We start from the raw sequence: 19,364 nt of genomic DNA on the forward strand, positions 1-19,364 counted from the left end.
GTCCGCTGTGGCTTTCAAAACCCTGAGATTCATGTGCACAAATCCTGTCTTTTTCTGTGGGTAAGATCAATGTGACTGCCATCCTTACGTCCGGACAAGAAGGCATTAGGACGCTGTTCCCATAAGAAGACCACAGAGATAGAGAAGACCCAGCCAAGAGAAAGAATCCTTAGGAAGAAATTCTTGATCTTGTCTCCCAATCTATGAGAGAAGAAATCCTGTTTTGACATGTATGTGTTTTGTGTGTGTACACACACACATACATACATGCATATATACATTTACATCCACACGTATATCATCACAGTTAACAAAGCAAAACCAAGCAAATAAACAAAAAGAAATTCCTATTGCTTAAATATTGCACCCTGCAGTATTCATTATAGCAATCCTAGATGACTAATATTTTTTCTTTATCCATCCTAGAGGGCCAGCCGTTGTGACTCTCTCTCTCTCTCTCTCTCTCTCTCTCTCTCTCTTTCTCTCTCTCTCCTTCCTTTCTTTTCTCCCCATAGGGTCTCACACTGCGGATTGGGATGCCCTGGAATTCACTAGGTAGCCCCAGACCAGCCTCAAACTGGAAGTTTATCTTCTTAACAATATATTTCTAGCCTGATTTTACCGGCTACTCTTTCGAAGACTTATTCCAGCTTGTGGGGAGAGAAGATCAAGTCTCAAATCTGACCTCAGGGATTTGCTTTGAAGATTTTAACGGGCCGGACCGAGGAGCCAGAAGTGAATGGATCAAACTATATCAGCTGTTACCTTGGCCCACCTGTCAGAGCCGCTTGTCCTCAACTAAAAGCAACTAAGAGCAGTTGGCGTGGAGAGGTTATCTGAGAATAAGGAACAAAGGGATTGTTCAGATTTGTCTTGCTTTACAGGAGAATATTAGCCTTGTCATGATGATACAGGCTAGAGTCCCAACAATGCAGCTGTAGGGAGAGGACCGGCAGTTTTAAGGTCATTTCCAGGTACTTGGGAAGCTTGAGGCAAGGCTGGACCACTCAAGACCCTCCCTAAAACAAGCAAATGAAAAGCAGAGAAAGAAATAAAGAACTCAAAGAACCCACACCCATACTATCAAGATAATGGGGAACTCTCAAAGTTTTCTCTGCAACTCATCCGGAGGTTTGATTAAAACGCATACTTTTGATTCATTTTCAGATTCAACATCAGAATTTTTTTTTTTTATTAATTCCCAGCGGCAGGAAGATTCTGGCATGTAAACCCAGCATTTGGTAGACTGAGGCAGAAAAAGTCAAGGCAAGACCTTGTCTTAAAACTCCTAGTAAAAGACTCTGGGGCACTCAAACTCAGGTAGCTGGCCTCTTTGCTTCAAAATACAATCCTTTGCTTCTTTGCAAAAACTCAGGACTCCCTCCCCCTCCCCCCAGGAACAACAACAATAATGGATCCGTGCTGCTACTGATACTGGAAGGAATTTCTGAGACCCACGGAACTGAGGACTATCTCAGTAAGGCTGATTTGCTTGGGGGTTAGTGAAATGAACTGAGCGAGCCGCGGAGTCTTACGATTGCCGGGAAGCCGGTGAACTCTGACCCGGAGGCGAAGCTTTGGGGGACACTACTTTGTGGCCCTCCAGGGGGCTAGTTCGCGTGGCGCATTGCAAAGTTTATCCGCACTGGTCTAGGGAAGGAAGAGATGTTTCTTGGTCCTGTTTGCTGCGAATCTAAGCTCCATACAACTTTTTTTTTTTTCCTTTGGAAAGTAGAAACCAAATGAGAAAACCGTGTGTAAGAAGCAAGCGCGTTTGGGAGTTAAGGTTAAAGCAGGGGAATTCCTTACTCTGTCAGGAAAGACCGTAATGAAACTGTGCACTGTGAGGACACAGTAGATCAAACTTCAAAATAACTGAGATATTTCAGCACAGATGAGAAGTCAGTTAGGGTCCTTAAATTAGCCTGAAAGCACCGGGAGGCTGTGACCTCGTGGCGCAACGGTAGCGCGTCTGACTCCAGATCAGAAGGTTGCGTGTTCAAATCACGTCGGGGTCAAGTGTTTTGGTTATGTTATGGTGGTTTCTTCAAGAAGATTCTAATAATCTCTTGTAGGGTATAGCTTGAGGACTGTGCAGACGGTGTCTTTGGAATCCTAACCTTTTGATACTCTCTCAAGGGTTTGTAGAGAACGCTTAGAACAAATAAAACCAAATGTAGTGTTTCACAAGATGGAGCATTCCTGACATCAGACCCAGCTAACCGCAGAAGACAGCGCCTGAGTAACCAACCAGTAAGGTCTGGGAGCCGGCTGCAGTAGTAATCAGGAGCGAGGACCAAAAATCAGCAAGAGTAGGGTAAACCTCTGTGCTGGCTAATAAGGAATTTGACACAAGATAGAGTAATCTGAAAGGAGGGACCTTCAACTGGGAAAATGCTTTCTTAAGATCTGATCGCAGGGCATTTTCTTAATTAGAGATTGCTGCAGGAAGGCTTAGCCCATTGTGGGTGGTTCCCTCCCTGGGCAGGTGGTCCTTGGGGTGTCTATAAAAGCCATTAGAAGTGAGCCAGTAAGCAGCACCCTTCATGGCCTCTGCATCATCAGCTCCTGCCTCCAGGTTTCTGCCCTCTTTGAGTTCCTGTCCTGACTTCCTTCAATGATGGACCACAGTGTAGAAGTGTAAATAAACCTTATCATCCCCAACTTGATTTTTGGGCATGGTATTTCGTCACAGCAATAGAAACCCTAACTAAGACAACTCTGAAGAGCTCTAAAAACCCAGGCTCCAAGAACTAGTCCCCAGGGTGCCTCAACTCAAGACTCGAGTACCAGCAACACCAGATGGCGCGCCTGGATCTCGGCACCCTGGTTGATCTGGTTAGTCTCTGCCGCTTTCAAGGACCATTGCTCCTCAGGAACCAGCATCCCATTCACTGTCCCTCCCACCACCAGTGGATGTGTGACTTGTTGTGCGATGGGTTATTGGATTTGCTATCAGCTTTGTTTTACCTTTACGTATGTGAACCCCACCAAAGAAGAATAAGGACATATCAAAATTCTTTGGTCAAATAAAGCAAACTTTATTTTCTGTCAGACAAAATAGGTCTATCTCCCTAAACCAGGGTTTGAAAAAATATCATCGAACATAGGAGGAGGTAGGGTTTATATAGTCAAAACAAACAAACAAAACAAAACAAACAAACAAACAGAGAAGCCCTGCAAGACTAGGGATTGAGAAATTTCCAGAGAAATTTTGGTTTCATAGAAATTTGGCTGAACTTTTTTTTTTTTTTTTTTTTTTTTTTTGCTTTATTTTGTTTTGTTTTGTTTTCAAGACAGGATTTCTCTGTGTAACAGCCCTAGCTGTCCTGGAACTAACCATTGTAGACAAGGGCAACCTCAAAAGAGATCTGCCTGCCTCTTTCTCCCCAATGCTGGGATTAAAGGTGTGTCACACAGCCAACAGTTTCTGGTTGTACCTGCTTTGAACTTACAGGGGTGCCCTTGCCTTTGCCTTCCTGTGCTGAGATGAAAGACCTGCAACACTATCTACAGTCATGGCTTTCTTCCAAATGTAAGTGTTGTGCCCAGATAACGACTCTCAGAGAAACCACCAGGAACCAGAGACCAGACTGCAAAAAGCGAGGTTTCTTTTTATTGCAAGTACAAGCTAGCTCGTAACTTCCATCTCCAACACCCCGCAACAGCGAGGTAGAGAGAGAAGGTAACGTCCCTCTGAGGGGTTAGTTTTTTAAAGATAAAACTACAAGCAAACCTTTCAGAGCTGCTTTGGCAGGGGTACAAGGTCTTTTGCTCTTTCCCATCCCGCTATGTCAGCTTGTTCTTTGTTTTTAGAGCAAGGTCACCCTGCCATCTTTATCACCAGGTGGCCTGGTGTCCTTGTGCTTTGGAATTTCCTGGGTGGGAGGGGGGGAAGGGAAGGCCACTATCTTTCCGGGAATGCGAGGCTAGTCTGGGTTTTTAATTTTAAAAAATTCTGCTAGGAAATTTCTTCTTGTCCCTTTGAGAATAGGGGTGAGGATCCCACAATAAGATGAACCTGCATTTTGTTTGTTTTGTTTTTCAAGACCGGGTTTCTCTATGAAGTCCTGGAACTAGCTCTGTAGACCAGGTTGACCAGGTAGACCAGGTGACTCACAGAGAGCCACCTGTGTCCGTCTCCTGAGTGTTGGCATTAAAGGCGTGTGCTCCACATGAACTTGCATTTTGTTTCATTTAATAATTAGTGAGTAAATGTATACACACTATCACATCCAATTAAAAGGAGAACTAACATGTACACACACACACACACACACCAAGACAGAACCAGGAAAGTAGGAAAATTTGTGAGTAGATAGGCCTGTCACAAGAGAATAATCACATTTCTCCTGACACAATTCATTTACATTCCTATGGGCAAGGATTATTTAAATAGTGATGCATTTTCTGTACTTTAGAGTTCTACAACTAAGACAATAAGAGAATAAGAGAAAACGAAATACTTGGAAATGTGCACTAGGTGACACACAATCACACAATAATCTTTGTATTTGGCGGATGCAGTTCAAAGTCACAGTTTTTCGAAGATCAAAGATAAAATGATATTTGTCAATAAAATTCAAATTTTATAAAACAAAAAACAGACAAAACAAAACAAAAAACCTAAAACAAAAAACCCTAGGACTGAACTCAGATTGGCAAAATAGACTTTAGTGAGAAATATGTATTGCAAGCTGGCTTACAAAAGGTCGAGGCAGGAAATATCCTTGAGTTTGAGGCTATTCTGAGTTATAGTGAGTTCCAGGCCAGCTTGGAATACAGAAAGAAACCCTATCTCAAAAAAATGTCAGTAAGAGGGGAGAAGTTGTTGTTGTTGTTAACTTCCTACTTTCTGTTGTATAGCAATGTCTTTCTAGATTAAAGCCTTCCAGAGGCAGGCAGATCTCTGTGAGTTCGAGACCAGCCTGATCTACAAGGGCTATCTCCAAAGCTACAGAGTAGAAAAACAAACGAAAAAAATCTTCCTTCCATCTCGGAGAGAAGCTCATTAGGACACATAGCTGTTAACTGGGAGGTGAGACAACAGAAAGTTTTACTGGGAGGCAGTGTATCCCATCCTGTGGAGAAACTCCTTAACTCAGGAAGTAAACAACTTCAAATAGTTTCATGAAGACCCTGAAACTGACCAGATTCACTATCCTCATCCCTCCCCCAAGCATATATAATCTGGGAGACAGGCGGCAGAACTACATGGAAGCAGCCGTTTGCTGCGCTATCAGGAAAGGATCTTCCCAACCCTGCTGAGCATCCTGTGGCGTGTGCAGTATACCTCCGGGCTTCCAGCTTTTGCGAGCCATCCATCACCTACGCTTGCTTTCGTGATTATAGCTGTCTGAGTGATTTCTGCTCCTGTAAGTAAATCTTCATCCCTGTTTTGCTTTTGTTTTTTTGTAAGTAACTCTAATAAAATTTATGGGTTCACTAAGTTGGATTTGGGTGGTATCTACCTTTTGTTTTATTACCTGTTCTCTCTGTGGGGTGAGTATTCATTTATTCGTGGCATGTAACAATATAACACTTTCCACACGCAAGGGGAAAGATGCCTTAGCTTTAGGTGGTGCTTGAAATAAACAGTAAATTTACCTTTCATCTTTCCGAGACCGCTGTTCTTTTTCAGGCAGGCATTAGAAGTGGGTGGAGCCATCCTAGGATTCTAATCAGCTGTTGGGAACTGTCAGTGTGTGGGTTAAGGCTGAGACCTCCTTGAGAGGGACTTCCTGGGGACTGTCACTCTTTGTTTGGGCCCCTTGAGAGTCATTTTGAGCTGATACACAAAAAGATAGTTTAGAATTACTCAGAGCCATGAAAATAAACATATCAATGCAGTACACTGACGAGAGGATCAGTCTAAACTCCTTTAACACTGTCAAATGTTCGGTAGCCATTGCAGAGATACCCAGGAATACTTAACGAAACGTGTTTAAGACACTGAGAATGGCTTTCCATCTCTCATCTCTTTCCTGAAAAGGCAGCTTCTGCCTCTCTCCCTTCTCCCCAGTTTTCCCCTTTCCACCCCCTCTTTCTGTCTCTCTGCATCCCTTCTCCCTCCCTCTTCCTTTTCCCCTTCTCTTCCATAACCCACCAAATAAATATCCAACCTCAAAAAAAAAAAAAAAAGAAAAGAAAAGAAAAAGAAAAAAAGCAAGCACTGAGAAAGGTTGAGCATGGTGGTACATGAAGCAGAGGCAGGTAGATCTCTGTGAGGGCTTGGCCACTCGGATTTGTCCACATAGTGAGTTCCAGAGCAGCCATGGCTATATAGCAAAACCCTGTCACAAAACAGAACCAACAACAGCAAAAGTCAAGTAAGCAAAAGAAAAGCAGAAAAAGAAACTTGAAAGATGTGTGTAGTCGTTATTTTCTAGGCTCCGCTGTACATCAGTCAGATTACAGTGTGTTCTATGTGGATAGCTAATGATTCCGGCTAATACTAACAGCATCTACCCGTTGGTAGACGATTAGGCACTGTTTTGTTTGCTTTGTGTGTGTGTGTGAATTGTCACCTATATTTTTCAGGTCTATATGATAAAGTCTTTTCTTGAAGAGTAGAAAAATATGAACTATGTTAGAAAATGACCAGTAGATATCCTGTGCTGGTTTCTTAGAAAAATGAATCCCATCCAGGGTTTTGGCTGTTCCCTGTTGAGGAGAGCCAGTGTGAGCTGGTGATTGGGATAGCCTCTGACCGTACCCCACCCAGGTCTAGCCCCGAGCTGTAGGAGTGATGAGAGCCTCTGGTTGGCAGTGTGACCGCCAGAGCGCTGGAGTCCAGGGAGTGTGCGTGCCAAAATGTGTGGCATAAATATGGGAGGACAAAAGTGTGTGAAGGACCCCAACTTCATTGGGGTCACAGTTAAAACTGTGGTTTTAACTTTAACCACAGTTATAACGCTCTGCAAAGGTTTTCAGATAGCAAGCTTCATTAAAGGCCGGGATGCTGAGCAAATAACAGGCTTAATTAAGGGTCTCTGGAATCCAGTGCCTCTGAAATGCTGAGCAAAGACACCTGAGCAAAGACAGCCTTATCTGGCTGCGAGACAGGATGGATTGGTCATAGGAACAAAGAAAGAGAAGATTGCGAGGCCTGAGTCACGTAGAAAGCGAGGCTCGTCACAAGTCAGGGGCTGTGCAAATCGCCAGCCAAGCTAGGAAGGCAGGAAGAGATAAGAAAAACAGGTAGCACAACCCCCTCCAGGTGGGTCTGGACAACCCCCTCCTTGGTATTTAGGTAAAAGGTCAAGAATGTGCCACTCAGCTTAGCCTTATTTGAACTGACCAATGAAATGAAAGCTTTTCTGCTTCTGTATCCGCGCTTTTGCTCCCCTATAAAAACCCCTCATCCCCAACCTGCAGGCGCGCAAGCTCTTCGAGAGACTTGTCGCCCAGGTACCTGCGTATCCACCAATAAACCTTCTGCTGTTTGCATCCGGCTGCGTGTTTTCGACTGGTCTCTGGGCACGGGGTCCTTCCCGAGGGAAGACGCCCACGAGGGAGCCTTTCATGTGTGCTACAAAAAATGGGAGCTATTTAAGGACGAGGGATGGGTGGGAAGGCTGAAGCAACCATAGACTGATTACAGTCTAGATAAAGGTTTATGCATAGGAAATGGCACTACAGAAAAAGCAGGTTTCTCTAACTCAAGAAAGTAGCAGTGAGAATGTCAGCTGCTGCTGTTGTATCCTGCAGCACAGTGCAGAAGAGCCACCTGAGAATTAACAATTGTTGTGATCTGGCTGCGCTCACTCCCCATGACCGGCAGCTAAACTTCCTTGTCATCAACAAGGATGCTTGCGTTCCTTCCGGCCGGTGGTTTTCCGCAGAAGCACAGAAGCGCAGAAGCGTTCTCAGTACAGGATGCTCTGATCTTGACCTCTGGCTGTCCAGCATGTTTCCGGCCAGCAGCCTAAAGGTATAAAAGGCTCTAGCTCAGGGAAAGATAAAGGTCGTTCTTCCTCCCTGCACAAGCCTCCGTGGCGCGGCAGTAAATAATAATAATAATAATAATAATAAAAACCATTTGGGCAATTCATTAGGCTTTATTGCAACTTGGACGAAATTTCCCTGCACCACATATGGTCCTTTCTTCTGATGTTGTTAAGGTGTAGTTTCTCTGAACATTTGATAAAATGGCAGGACAGGTCCAGAGAGATGGCTCAGTACTTGAGGGTGACTGTAGCTCGGTACTAGCTTCCGAGAACCAGAGGGCAGTCTTCCAGCGCCCCTATCAGTTAGTTCACAACTGCCTGTACTCTAATTCCGTTTATTTGTGTGCCCTTACACACAAATACATGCTTAGCCTTTAAACAGCCGTCAGGGAAGATTCAATTCGAGTGCGTGCAGGATAGAAAGAGTCGGCCGTATACAGCTGACCTCAGCTCCAAACCGCAAGGGCTCCTGAGCGTTTATAGACTGTGGCTGCGTGAGGGCAGGGCAAAGATGGCAAAGTACTGAGAAGAGACCGATAGGAAGGGTCCTCACTAACTGGCATGGCTTGGCAGGATTCTTACTAAAACTGGGTTGGACAGGACAAGATTGAGGCCATGATGCAAAGAGACCCCAGGAAGCCTGACTAAAGTGTGGTCAGTGTGGACATCCTTGTGGGTGCTGTGGAACTCGCTAGCTCACTCTGGAGAACCTCAGGACCGGAGGATTAGGGTGACATAACCCACGGTTACTGAAGATTCCGGTCGGGAGGCAAAGGTCGGGAGGCAGCCGAGCCCTGGTGTCATGTAGCCCAAGCTGGCCTAAGCTTGCTGTATGGTGAAGGGTGAATTTAAACCTCTGAATCTCTTGCCTCAGGTTTACAGGCATTGACTACCATAGCCAGCATTCTAGTTTAATATATTCCCCTGCAAGCTAAGAAACGGTATTGCCTGCCTATCTATCTATCTATCTATCTATCTATCTATCTATCTATCTATCTATCCATCTAATCTATCATCTATTTTTGAGACAGGGTTTCTCTGTGTAGTCCTGGCTGTCCCATAACACTTGGTAGACCAGGCTGGCCTCAAACTCAAAAGATCTGCCTCCTTCTGTGATTAAAGGCCTGTGCCACCACTACTTGGTGACATTTTCATTTTTTAACAGCAGACAACTGATTTTGGTTTTTAATACTAAAAAAAAAAACAATTAAAAAAAAATCTGCCCCTAGAGCCTAGTTACTTAAGGTAACGATGTTACTGCTTTGTTTTCCTGATATAGTTGAGGTCTAATTCCTAGAAAAGGAGCTCATGTTTGCAAATGAAAAAAGGAAAAAAGAAAAAGAAAGGACGTGAGTGCTCCTCGGTGTGGTGGAGGAATAAGTTCGTTGTAGATAGAAGGGAGACCATAGCCAGAGGCAGAGACGTCGGGTAGAGTTCAGAGCAGACAAGACCCTGAGCCAAGTGAGGAGAGGGGGAGGGGAGAGGGGCAGCCTAGGCCAAGAAATTGACCAAGAGTGGGGAACCAGGTGCAGGAGTCAGGAGGCCCAAACAGGACGGGTAAACAAAGTGGTTGGATTATATAGGGAAGGGCCGTTGGGGGATGGGCAGCCTAGTCCCTGAGCTGGAGAAGTTTAGGGTAGGGGACGGGGCATGCCAATTATGAGGCCCTGTACGAGGTAGGGACTGAGGGGTGCAGAGAGAGCCTGGCAGCCAGGCCAGTGTCAGCTTTGATATGCTAAGTAGGCACCTTAGCCCTTTGTCTCAGGGCTTGAAACATCCGGTGTGGAGGTTGATGGCTTCTGTGAATGTCGTTTTTTATTTTACCTTACAGCGACTCAACAGTTTTCAATTCGTTGTGGGTGTACTTCTGCTTTGTTTCGACTCGGTTTCCCCATTCTGACTGAGCATGTCTTTTAGTGAGCGCGTCTGACAGTGATGTGTTAACCAGCCTTAATGACTCCAACGTTTGGGAAGAAAATGTCAGGTTCTCTTAGTGTGTCAATTCAAAGACTCAAAACACAAAACGAACCAAACAGCAACAAACCCAAACTAACAAACAAAATTCAGACCAGAAAATAGGCTTTAGTTTCTATTAGGCGAAAAAGTGTATATTAAAGTCAAGGTGTACTTTTTTTTTATTGCTGTGATAGAACACCAGAAAATAATCGGTTTCAAGGAGGAGGGTTTATTCTAGACCAGAGATTCCATCACGGTGAACAGACGTGACGGCAGGCGAAGTAACTTTTAAGGGATCAGAAAGTGATGAATTCATGTGTTTAGTTTGCTTTTCCATCTTACTCAGTCCAGAGCCCCAACCCAAGGAATGGTTCCATCCTTAGGGCAGGTCTTTCTAATCTAGATAATTCCTCACAGACATTCCTAGAAACTTGCCCACATTCAGTGATTTCAGAGCCTGCCATTGCCATTTTTAATCATGGGGGATGTGAGGTAGGGTCTGTACACACAGTTTAGGCCAGTTGTGAACTGGGGCTTCTTGATAGGTGAGAATTACCGTGAGCTCATGACCCGTTGCCTTCACCTTCCGGGTGATGGAATTACTGGATTGCCCCCAACACATCCAACTACAAGTATTTTAACATCATTGTAAGACAGCTGTAAGATTACCTACCTACTAGTTTTTCTACACATTTTTTTTTAAGTAATCTTTATTTTTCCTCCTATATTTTGTGGGAGCTGGAGAATGTGAGGACTGCAAATCCCGCAGTGGTTTACTCTCCTTAACATGAGTTTATTTCCCCACTGCCATCAACCTAGCATTCCATTCTCCAGATATTTGCTCAGGAACCAAGATGTTGCAAGTAAGTGTTTGTTTATTCCAGGACTCCCTTGAAATACCCATTAGAGTCTCGGTGGAAGGCTCTGAATGACTGCCTTGGGTGGTTTTAAAATATTTTGTCCAACATGTTCGGTAACAGGCTTCTATCCAAGAGTCAAATGAATGATTTCGAAAAGGCCATGGATGCCTTCCGATGAAAACAGGTTCTCACCACACCTTCGTCCTATGAGAGCCTCCATCCAGATAAACCCCTCAATATGTGACCCACATAAACTGACTTTCTTTGCCTCTCTCCTCTCTGCCTCTCTCCCCTGCTCTGTGTGTGCGTGTCCCGGTCTCTCTCTTAACCGGGGATGGGTTACAGTCCGGGGCTCAGGGGTCTGGGGTAGATATGGGATGGGATTCACAGAGATCACAGAAATGACTGGCTTTCATTCCATTTTATACAGACTTTCAGAGCGTTTTTTTCGTGTAATAAAATCCTCTACTTTTTCTTTTAGTAGAGATAATCTCTATTTTTAAATAATCCTTTAAAAATTGTTGGGAAAGTGATTTTCTAGGTATGTTTACTCTTTCCATATACCAGGTGAGGCGGTATACATACATTTATAAGGGGGAAGAATAAAGTTGTGTGTAAGGTTGCATTGGTGGTTCAGTGGTAGAATTCTCGCCTGCCACGCGGGAGGCCCGGGTTCGATTCCCGGCCAATGCACATCTATACATTTTGAGAATTACTTATTTTAAGAAAACACGAAAAGAAACAACACACAAAAAGAAACAACAGTAGTTGTGGGTGCTAAAGGTGAGAAGTTTAGCGAGGTCAAAGCTTTTGAAAGATTAATACTTAAAATTTTGACATTTAGAGTATCTTTAGTTTTCAATTGTTAACGAGCTCCTGAGCTCAGCTGACTGATTTTCAAAGGGAAGAATCTTAAACCGATGAATTGAGCACTGGGCAGCGCAGTCATGTAGAGATTTGGAATTACATTATATGTCTGACAATAAATAAATGATTAAAAAAACAAAACAAAACAAAACAGATCAAAACCAATCTAAATGTAGTAGTCCGAGCGTGTTCTGTCTTGAATAAAGACGCGAAATGCGCATCAGCCGACGCATAAGCAGAGTGGCGCAGCGGAAGCGTGCTGGGCCCATAACCCAGAGGTCGATGGATCGAAACCATCCTCTGCTATAATCTTTTGAAAAGAGGCAGGCAGAGTTTCCGGAAAAACCAGCAGAAAGGCGTGTCCCAGACTCGTCGAATAGACTTTTGAGTATTGTTGTAAATAACTACTTCCTGTATTCAGCGCCCGGGATCGTCTGCCACTCAGCTTCCTAGATTCCAGGTCTCTTTTTGGCCTGAGTCTCTGCATGGTGCTGAGGACGTCCCCCATCAGAAGTGTACAATTCCTGTGTGCCAATTTTCAATTGTAACTCTTTTTTTAAAGCATGATGACAACTCGTTTAGCTCTGTTACTACATTGTAAAAGCATTATCTCAATAAGAATTTATAAAAGAAGAAAAGTACTTCTCATGGGAATATATCCTAAGTATTTAGTTGCTTTCGTAGTCGTGGCCGAGTGGTTAAGGCGATGGACTTGAAATCCATTGGGGACTCCCCGCGCAGGTTCGAATCCTGCCGACTACGGAGTTGTGTTTTCTTGACAGGTATTAAGAGGTCCTTACCAACTTCTATTACAATTTCATTGTCTTTTTTTGAATTTAACAAAATTCTGGACAGGTTTGATAGTGAAATAATAAATTTAAAAAAAGTCTGAATTCCCAAACTTCATGTGTTCTCACTCATCTATTTCCACTTTAATCGTCTAACACCCTGGACACACGCAGTGTATTGCGGCTGTACTCCAGAGTGTATTTAGAGTTTTGAAATCAATATTTCTAACAAATTTCCAGTTTGGTCTGCCTCTGCCTCTGCCTCTAGATTGTTTCGGAGGATAAATTTCTGAATCAAAATACAAGACAATTTTCAAGACTGTCTTTGGCTAAAGATTTGATTTAAAAATACATCTATTGCTATTTAAAACGCTCAGTATCTCTAATGCATACAGATATTTGCTGTCGTACAGAAAAGTAAACATAAAGCACATTAGTATTACATTAGCAATCGATTCATTGTGTGCACTGGCATTTCAACTGTATTTTGATAAATAATGTTTGCCTGAGGATCGGAAAAGTAAAACAATCACACTGGCTAGCCGCCTTACCGAGCAGGCTGCTATGATAGCGTCTTTAACTGCAGTAGCCACACTAGTTTGCCGTAGAAACCGGGCGGTGCACGCCTTTAATCCCAGCCCTAGAGAGAATTATAAAACGGGGAGAAAATAACTCTCAGACACAGTCTCATTCTGAGATTCCTGGAGGCAGGATCGCCATTTCGGACTGAGGTCGAGATAAGGGCCAGTGACTGGCTGTTTTCCTTTTCGGATCTTCATGTTGAACCCCAATTCCACTCTCTTGAGTTTTTATTAATTGTGCTTCAATTGTGAAATGCGGATAAAGATAAAGAAGTAAATGTATAGTTAAGGCAACTCATTTTATCTCCCTAATTACAAAAAATTTTTTCTCATCTTATGTTTAGCTCCTTTCTTCTTGCGTTTTCCATACGCCTGTATATGCCAAGAGATTCCTCGGTGCAGGCACTTTTTTCTCTGTAAATTCCAGTGCAGTAAATGACAGGTCTGGCAGACACATAACTCATATTTCTCAAGAAGCAGCTATACCTAAGTTATTATCCAGCACTGCAGAAACAGGCTGCAAATCCAGATCATAAAAATAGGAAAGTATGAATTCAGTCTCCTCATTGTCCGTCTAAATTCTGCTAAGAGGAGCAGCTGATACGGGCCCCATGGTGTAATGGTTAGCACTCTGGACTTTGAATCCAGCGATCCGAGTTCAAATCTCGGTGGGACCTCACATGAATTTTGTCTCTCCTTTCTCACAAGTTACAATATTCTGAACACATTCTGAGCCGCTCCCCCAACTCCCGGAAATTAAAGTATATTGCCATATTTTTCATCTCATCTAAAAACTTGCCCAGTATGCAAAACTCGCCCAGTCTTTAACATCAGATGCTTCTAGAACTACTCTATTCCAAAATCTGAGATAAACCAGGAATCCAGGTGTCTCTTTTGCCTCTTTTTTTTGGGGGGAGGGTGTGGAAACTAGAATTACACTAATCTGGCGAAATTTTGCGCAGACCCGAGGATTAGGGATACGTTTTGCTTATCTCGGAGCTGACTGAATTCCTATATAAAAGACTAACTCATTATTATTTGGCCTAAGTAGATTTTATGCGTAAATTTTGTTCTTATAAAACAGAACACCTGAGTTATTCGGTGCATTTTCTAAGTAAACTTGGTATAAATGAATAATTCTATTTACCTTTTGAAGCTAAAATATATTTAAAGATAGATACTTCAGGTAGTTTATTAAGGAGTAAGAAGTTCACGTAGGGCCCCATGGTGTAATGGTTAGCACTCTGGACTTTGAATCCAGCGATCCGAGTTCAAATCTCGGTGGGACCTTCCTTACCTTTTTTTTTTCTTTCATGAACAATGGATCCGCCTACTTCGTGAGTGAATTAGCCCTCAAACTCATTTCTGGCTTACACTCATTTCTGGCCTATGTAAAGTGTATGTGTGGTTAGAGATCTAATTGGAACTTCTTCAAAGTGTATTTTCAAATGCAAAAAGAAATTGCAGCAACAAACTTCTCCAATATGTAAGTGAGAATTTTATGGTATAGTGGCTATTATGCTAGACTCTAAAATGTGTCCCGTCCATGGCTTATTTCTCCCCCCTTTGTCCCACATTCCTAGTCTCTTGAATCATCCATTAGTTCACCTTCAGGATATATGCACCTAGCCGCAAGTGTTTCCGGTTTTCACATTTCAGTTTTTCCCTTTCTTCGAGGCTTTCAGTAATTATCCAATTCAAGGGTCTCCGTATATACTGTCTAGCACCTGGGCTTCAAGTCTCAGTGAGTCTGTCCGTTTTGGTGTCCTTGCTTTTCATTTTCAGCCAAACCAGGATTATACCCAGTCGGTATGCTTAGATAGATGTGCCCTCAGACACACACCTCGTCTTCTCAGGAACAAATCCTCGATCCTTGCTCTTTCCTCTGGGTCAAGGAAGCCCTAGTCCCATCTCTATTTATTCTTCATTAGGTCATGTTAACACATTTATTAACACATTTATTTATTTATTTATAGAATAATGATTTTACATATAGAAAAAGTGAAACATATTTTCAGGTGTCCAGAAACAGGTGTCACTGTGTGCTGGTCCTGGATGTCCTGACCTAGCCTGACACACGCGGTTAGGCCCTAAGGTTTGTCCTCTGAACCTGAGCAGCTGCACAGCATCTCTGCAGCACATTGGCGTTTCTGAGTTTGATGAAACGAGGTAGAAACCTGATCAAACAATAGCAGAACTTTTCATATATTGACTGAGCATGGATGATCAGTCAGTCACCAGGTATCTCCTGACAATTCGTAGAGATCACAGGCTTTACAGCTTCCCACTCTCACTTTCTGCATCCCATATAGTCAGACACACAAACACCATTGCTTTTAAATGAAACAACTTCTTTTCTTAGTGTATCAGTTACAAAACGTGAGTGATTAGGTATCTGAACTCTTGGCCTGGCAGTAACAATGTAGAATGAAGCACCTTGCTCACACCTTCCCCCAAATCATGAATTCCGCACACAAACGCTACAGAGCCCTTTACTACCCCATGTTGTTCAGTCTTCCAAGGTTTCTCATGATCTGTGTTCTTCCTACCCACATAGCAGCAAGTCTAAATCGTGTGACTGCAAATGTGTCCCTGGTGATCTTTGCCTGAGTTCCCCAGTTCTTCACACATATCCCACCTGGACTCCTCGGAGTCAGGTATTATGTCATGTGATAGGCATTTATTTATATTAAAAACGTACTTGGGAGCAAGGAGAGCTGCATCATAACAGGTCTAATTCATGGACACATAGAAATGACAAAATCCAATGTGAGTTTTAAAACGAGAGTCATCGTAAATAGTCTGACTAATTCATTTCTCCTGCTGTGGTTTTATTCAGAGCCATTTCTTCTCAGCAGTTTGTTTCTTTTTCTTTTATCAAATTCAGAGGGCCATTTACAGACAGTAAAGGCTTTGGTTTCAATAATGACGTGTGATGAAGTGACAGAGATTGTAAATGAAACAGTCTAATTAAAGGGCCAAATGAAACTAATGGATCCCCCGCCCCCAAAACCCAAACCAAAGAAACAATATTAACTCCGTTCCCCAAAATACCCAAACACCAAATCATAGAAGATACAACATGCTATCTGTCACACTACCTCAGCAGGTGTGACGAGGTGGCCGAGTGGTTAAGGCGATGGACTGCTAATCCATTGTGCTCTGCACGCGTGGGTTCGAATCCCATCCTCGTCGACTGGGTCTCACACTTTGTGTGGGCTTGTGGTTTTATCCCCGGCGTGATAAATTACCCATGTCCATTTTAAATCTGGAAATCTGCAAGATTCTCTTCCAAAACTGATTGTGAACCGCGTGATTCCCGGACCTCACTCTTCTACTTTCTTCATGTGTGTGTCTCTGTTTGCTCAAACCCGCATTTTTGAGACTTCAGGTACGCTTGTGGCAAAGTTATCTCACCTTAGATCTGCCCTCGCGTCTGTCCCGCACTTCTACTGTTTCCTGACTGACTTTGCTTTTTAGGAGTGCTGGGAGCGGTTTCCTTCCCCTCCTGTTTCTGGCCGTGACATTCCTTCTACTGGTATGAAGTTTCTGCTCTCCGATCAGTGGTAGCCCTCTGCCTTGACTTTCCTCCGACAGAAAGAAATGCTGTATTTTAACCGGAGATCGCTTTAGGTATTCCAGTCTCTATCTGTCCCTTCCATCTTCTTGCAACTTACATCTCGATTTTAGCACACCGTCCCAGAAAAACATCCACTCACCTGCTTTCACAGAAAAAGATTTCCCACCCATAATAGAAACACAAAACTGATGGGGTCACTAATAAAGACAGACGGTCTCTGAAATTTTTTTTTATCTTTGTCATTTGTCTCTTTTACAGAAACGGACATTGAGGTAGAGTTGCTGAAGTCTTTCCAACAAGTTCCAATGCAGCCTCTGGACTGGGCAGGTTCCCAGGGGATTTCAGAAGCTCACAAAAACTGGGCATTGAGTAGAAATACTCCTCCCACCTCATTTTTATGTACAGTATATGTTGCTTGGAGTCATCTTATAAATTTTGTCCCGATTGATTTTAATTGTAAATGAGTGCATAGGAGGTGACTGTTGTGACCGGAGGGCAGTCTGGATCCTCCAGAGAGTGGATGCTGTGCCTTTTCCCAGAGATGTTCCATGTCAGGGGACATCAGAGCAGTCTCATCCTGGCCTCTACTTGAACTTTACATGGAGAAGGAGGCACAATGTGACTTGGTTTATTTCTCTTTGTCTTTAAACTTTGCACATATCAAACATGCGACAGATATTTATACAATAAATGCTTATACTAACTGCATGCTTGTGTGTGCGTGCACACGCATGTGTGCGTGTGTATGTTCACCTGTTAATGGAGGGACTGAAGGGATTGAAACGTCTAGGTGGAATATATCCAGAGTATAATCATACTTACAGTAATACCTGACTGATGGTTTTAATTGTACCTGTGTTGTCCTGTTAGAAAGTGGGGAGATAGATGTGGGGACTATTTTGGTTTTCTGAGCTTTCCATCATGATTTAAAAAAAATCAAAGAGAGAAAAAAAAAAAACAGGAACAGTAGCACCTGCCTGTAATCCCAGTACTTGGTGGGTTGAAGGTGGATTAGAAGTTCAAGAATGTCCTTGGCTACAAATGGAATTCTAGGCCAGCTCAGGCTACGTAAAGAAGGGAAGAGAGAGAGAGAGAGAGAGAGAGAGAGAGAGAGAGAGAGAGAGAGAGAGAATAAATCAGTTCTGAGCAAACATGTGGAAGATATTTCAACCTGTTCAAGAAGGGGTGACTTGGAGAATAGAGTGGACATGTGAGATAAAACCTAAGACCTCAGGCCCTGTGGGCCACCCCCAACCCCCACCCCTTTGTGCCTTTGGAACTGTACCTGCTTTCATCTTCAATAAACCTTGCTTGCTACAACTCTCTGTGTCTGTTTGTATTCCTAAAGCAAGAATCCAATATAGCTCGGGCAACAGTAGCATCCATTAGCCTTCCAATAGAGGATTGAATATCTTACACTCAGTACTCGGTTTAGTTTGGGCCCTGAAGATCCATCACTGAGAGACACACACCAGAAGTGTCTTCTGTTACCAGTGGACACTGCTGAGCGCTTATGGTGTCAGCACATGCATGCAATATATACACAATAAACCATGTCTGAATAACTTGTTGCTCTGTTTCCTTTTAGTATTGCTGGGTATCAAGCTGAGGGCTTCACTTAATGATAAGTGCTTTGCCACTGAGAGAAATGCCAAGATCCGAAATTATTTCTAAAAATAGAAACGAGTGTAATAGTTCCCCATTTACCTGCCCCAAAGTGAATTTCATTCTTGGAGAGACTATAAATTAGAAATATTTTTTCAGAAGACCTTTGCCAGTTTTCATCAGAAGTTTAGAGCCTGGTTTGGTAGCTACCACTCATAATCCCAGCATTGGGGAGACTGAAGCAGGAGAATCACCGCGATTCCCAAGCCAGCCTTGACATTAAATATCCTTTTGAACATAGAAATCACACGCTTATTTCATTTTATTTAGAAGGTTTCACTCTTTAGAATAAAGGATAATACAGATTAAAAATATACCATTGGCACAGGGTGGTGGAACACACCTTTAATCCCAGCGCTTGGGTGGCAGAGCAAACCAAACCAACCCAACCCTGCCCCACCCCCTGAAAAAAAATCCATCAAGAGTGACAACAGGACACATGAAGGAAAGCTTACTCAAGGGTCTGCTTCTGTGATTTGTCTATAAAGGACAGAGGGCAAGTGGTATGGATCTGATGAAGTTCCGAGTGACTGTGTATCACTGCCAGGTACAACTATCAAAGGCTCCAATGCTTCACATTCATGGGTCCAGCAAAGCCTTCTCTGCGTGAGGTTTCAAGGTATGGAAAAGCCTTCTATACTGGTGTTAACAAAGGATTATCCTTTAGCTAAAACCATTGCACTGCAGAAACTATCACCCACACTTTTCTTCTCCTGGATGTTTTCAGCCCAAGACTGCTACCTATAGAGAGTTCTTAACAAAATAAGATGATCCTGGCTCCTTGTTCAGCCATATACAACAAACCCCCTGAACTTCCTGGTTGCTGTTGGTGCATCTTGATCACAGTGCATGACCAACCCCATCCCAGCTTTTCTGTATGCATGCCTATTGTTTATTCTCCCTGTAATGGATCCAGTTTGGTCAATCCCTAAAATGTGCAGGTCATTGCAATGTGCAAATACTTACTGGCTATAGGAATGTGTAATGCAGCCATGCTTATTATGGTAGCTATTAGTAACATAATGAATAGGAAATTGGTACCCACAATTCAATCCCTAAATAGAAAACTATCAGACCATTAAAATTTATAGTATAGGAAGCCAACCCAGTCCTGGGAC

General features: G+C 43.1%; 1 long non-coding RNA gene and 7 other non-coding genes across 8 annotated transcripts; all 8 read left to right on the top strand.

Moving 5' to 3' along the window:
- Positions 1-1,946: 1,946 nt before the first annotated feature.
- Positions 1,947-2,018, top strand: Trnaw-cca (transfer RNA tryptophan (anticodon CCA)). Its single transcript has one exon. It is a non-coding gene; the product is annotated as a tRNA-Trp (tRNA).
- A 2,994-nt stretch (positions 2,019-5,012) lies between these two features.
- Positions 5,013-17,901, top strand: LOC125396262 (uncharacterized). The gene is made up of 2 exons (XR_007230768.3): positions 5,013-5,375; positions 16,840-17,901. It is a non-coding gene; the product is annotated as an uncharacterized LOC125396262 (long non-coding RNA).
- Trnag-gcc (transfer RNA glycine (anticodon GCC)) lies at positions 11,388-11,458 on the top strand. Its single transcript has one exon. It is a non-coding gene; the product is annotated as a tRNA-Gly (tRNA).
- On the top strand, positions 11,867-11,938 carry Trnam-cau (transfer RNA methionine (anticodon CAU)). Its single transcript has one exon. It is a non-coding gene; the product is annotated as a tRNA-Met (tRNA).
- Trnas-uga (transfer RNA serine (anticodon UGA)) lies at positions 12,313-12,394 on the top strand. Its single transcript has one exon. It is a non-coding gene; the product is annotated as a tRNA-Ser (tRNA).
- Trnaq-uug (transfer RNA glutamine (anticodon UUG)) lies at positions 13,607-13,678 on the top strand. The gene has a single exon. It is a non-coding gene; the product is annotated as a tRNA-Gln (tRNA).
- Positions 14,220-14,291, top strand: Trnaq-uug (transfer RNA glutamine (anticodon UUG)). Its single transcript has one exon. It is a non-coding gene; the product is annotated as a tRNA-Gln (tRNA).
- Positions 16,115-16,196, top strand: Trnas-gcu (transfer RNA serine (anticodon GCU)). The gene has a single exon. It is a non-coding gene; the product is annotated as a tRNA-Ser (tRNA).
- Positions 17,902-19,364: the final 1,463 nt, after the last annotated feature.

This window comes from Myodes glareolus, chromosome 14 (assembly GCF_982192425.1).
Source record: "Myodes glareolus chromosome 14, mMyoGla1.1, whole genome shotgun sequence".
Lineage (NCBI taxonomy): Eukaryota > Metazoa > Chordata > Mammalia > Rodentia > Cricetidae > Myodes > Myodes glareolus.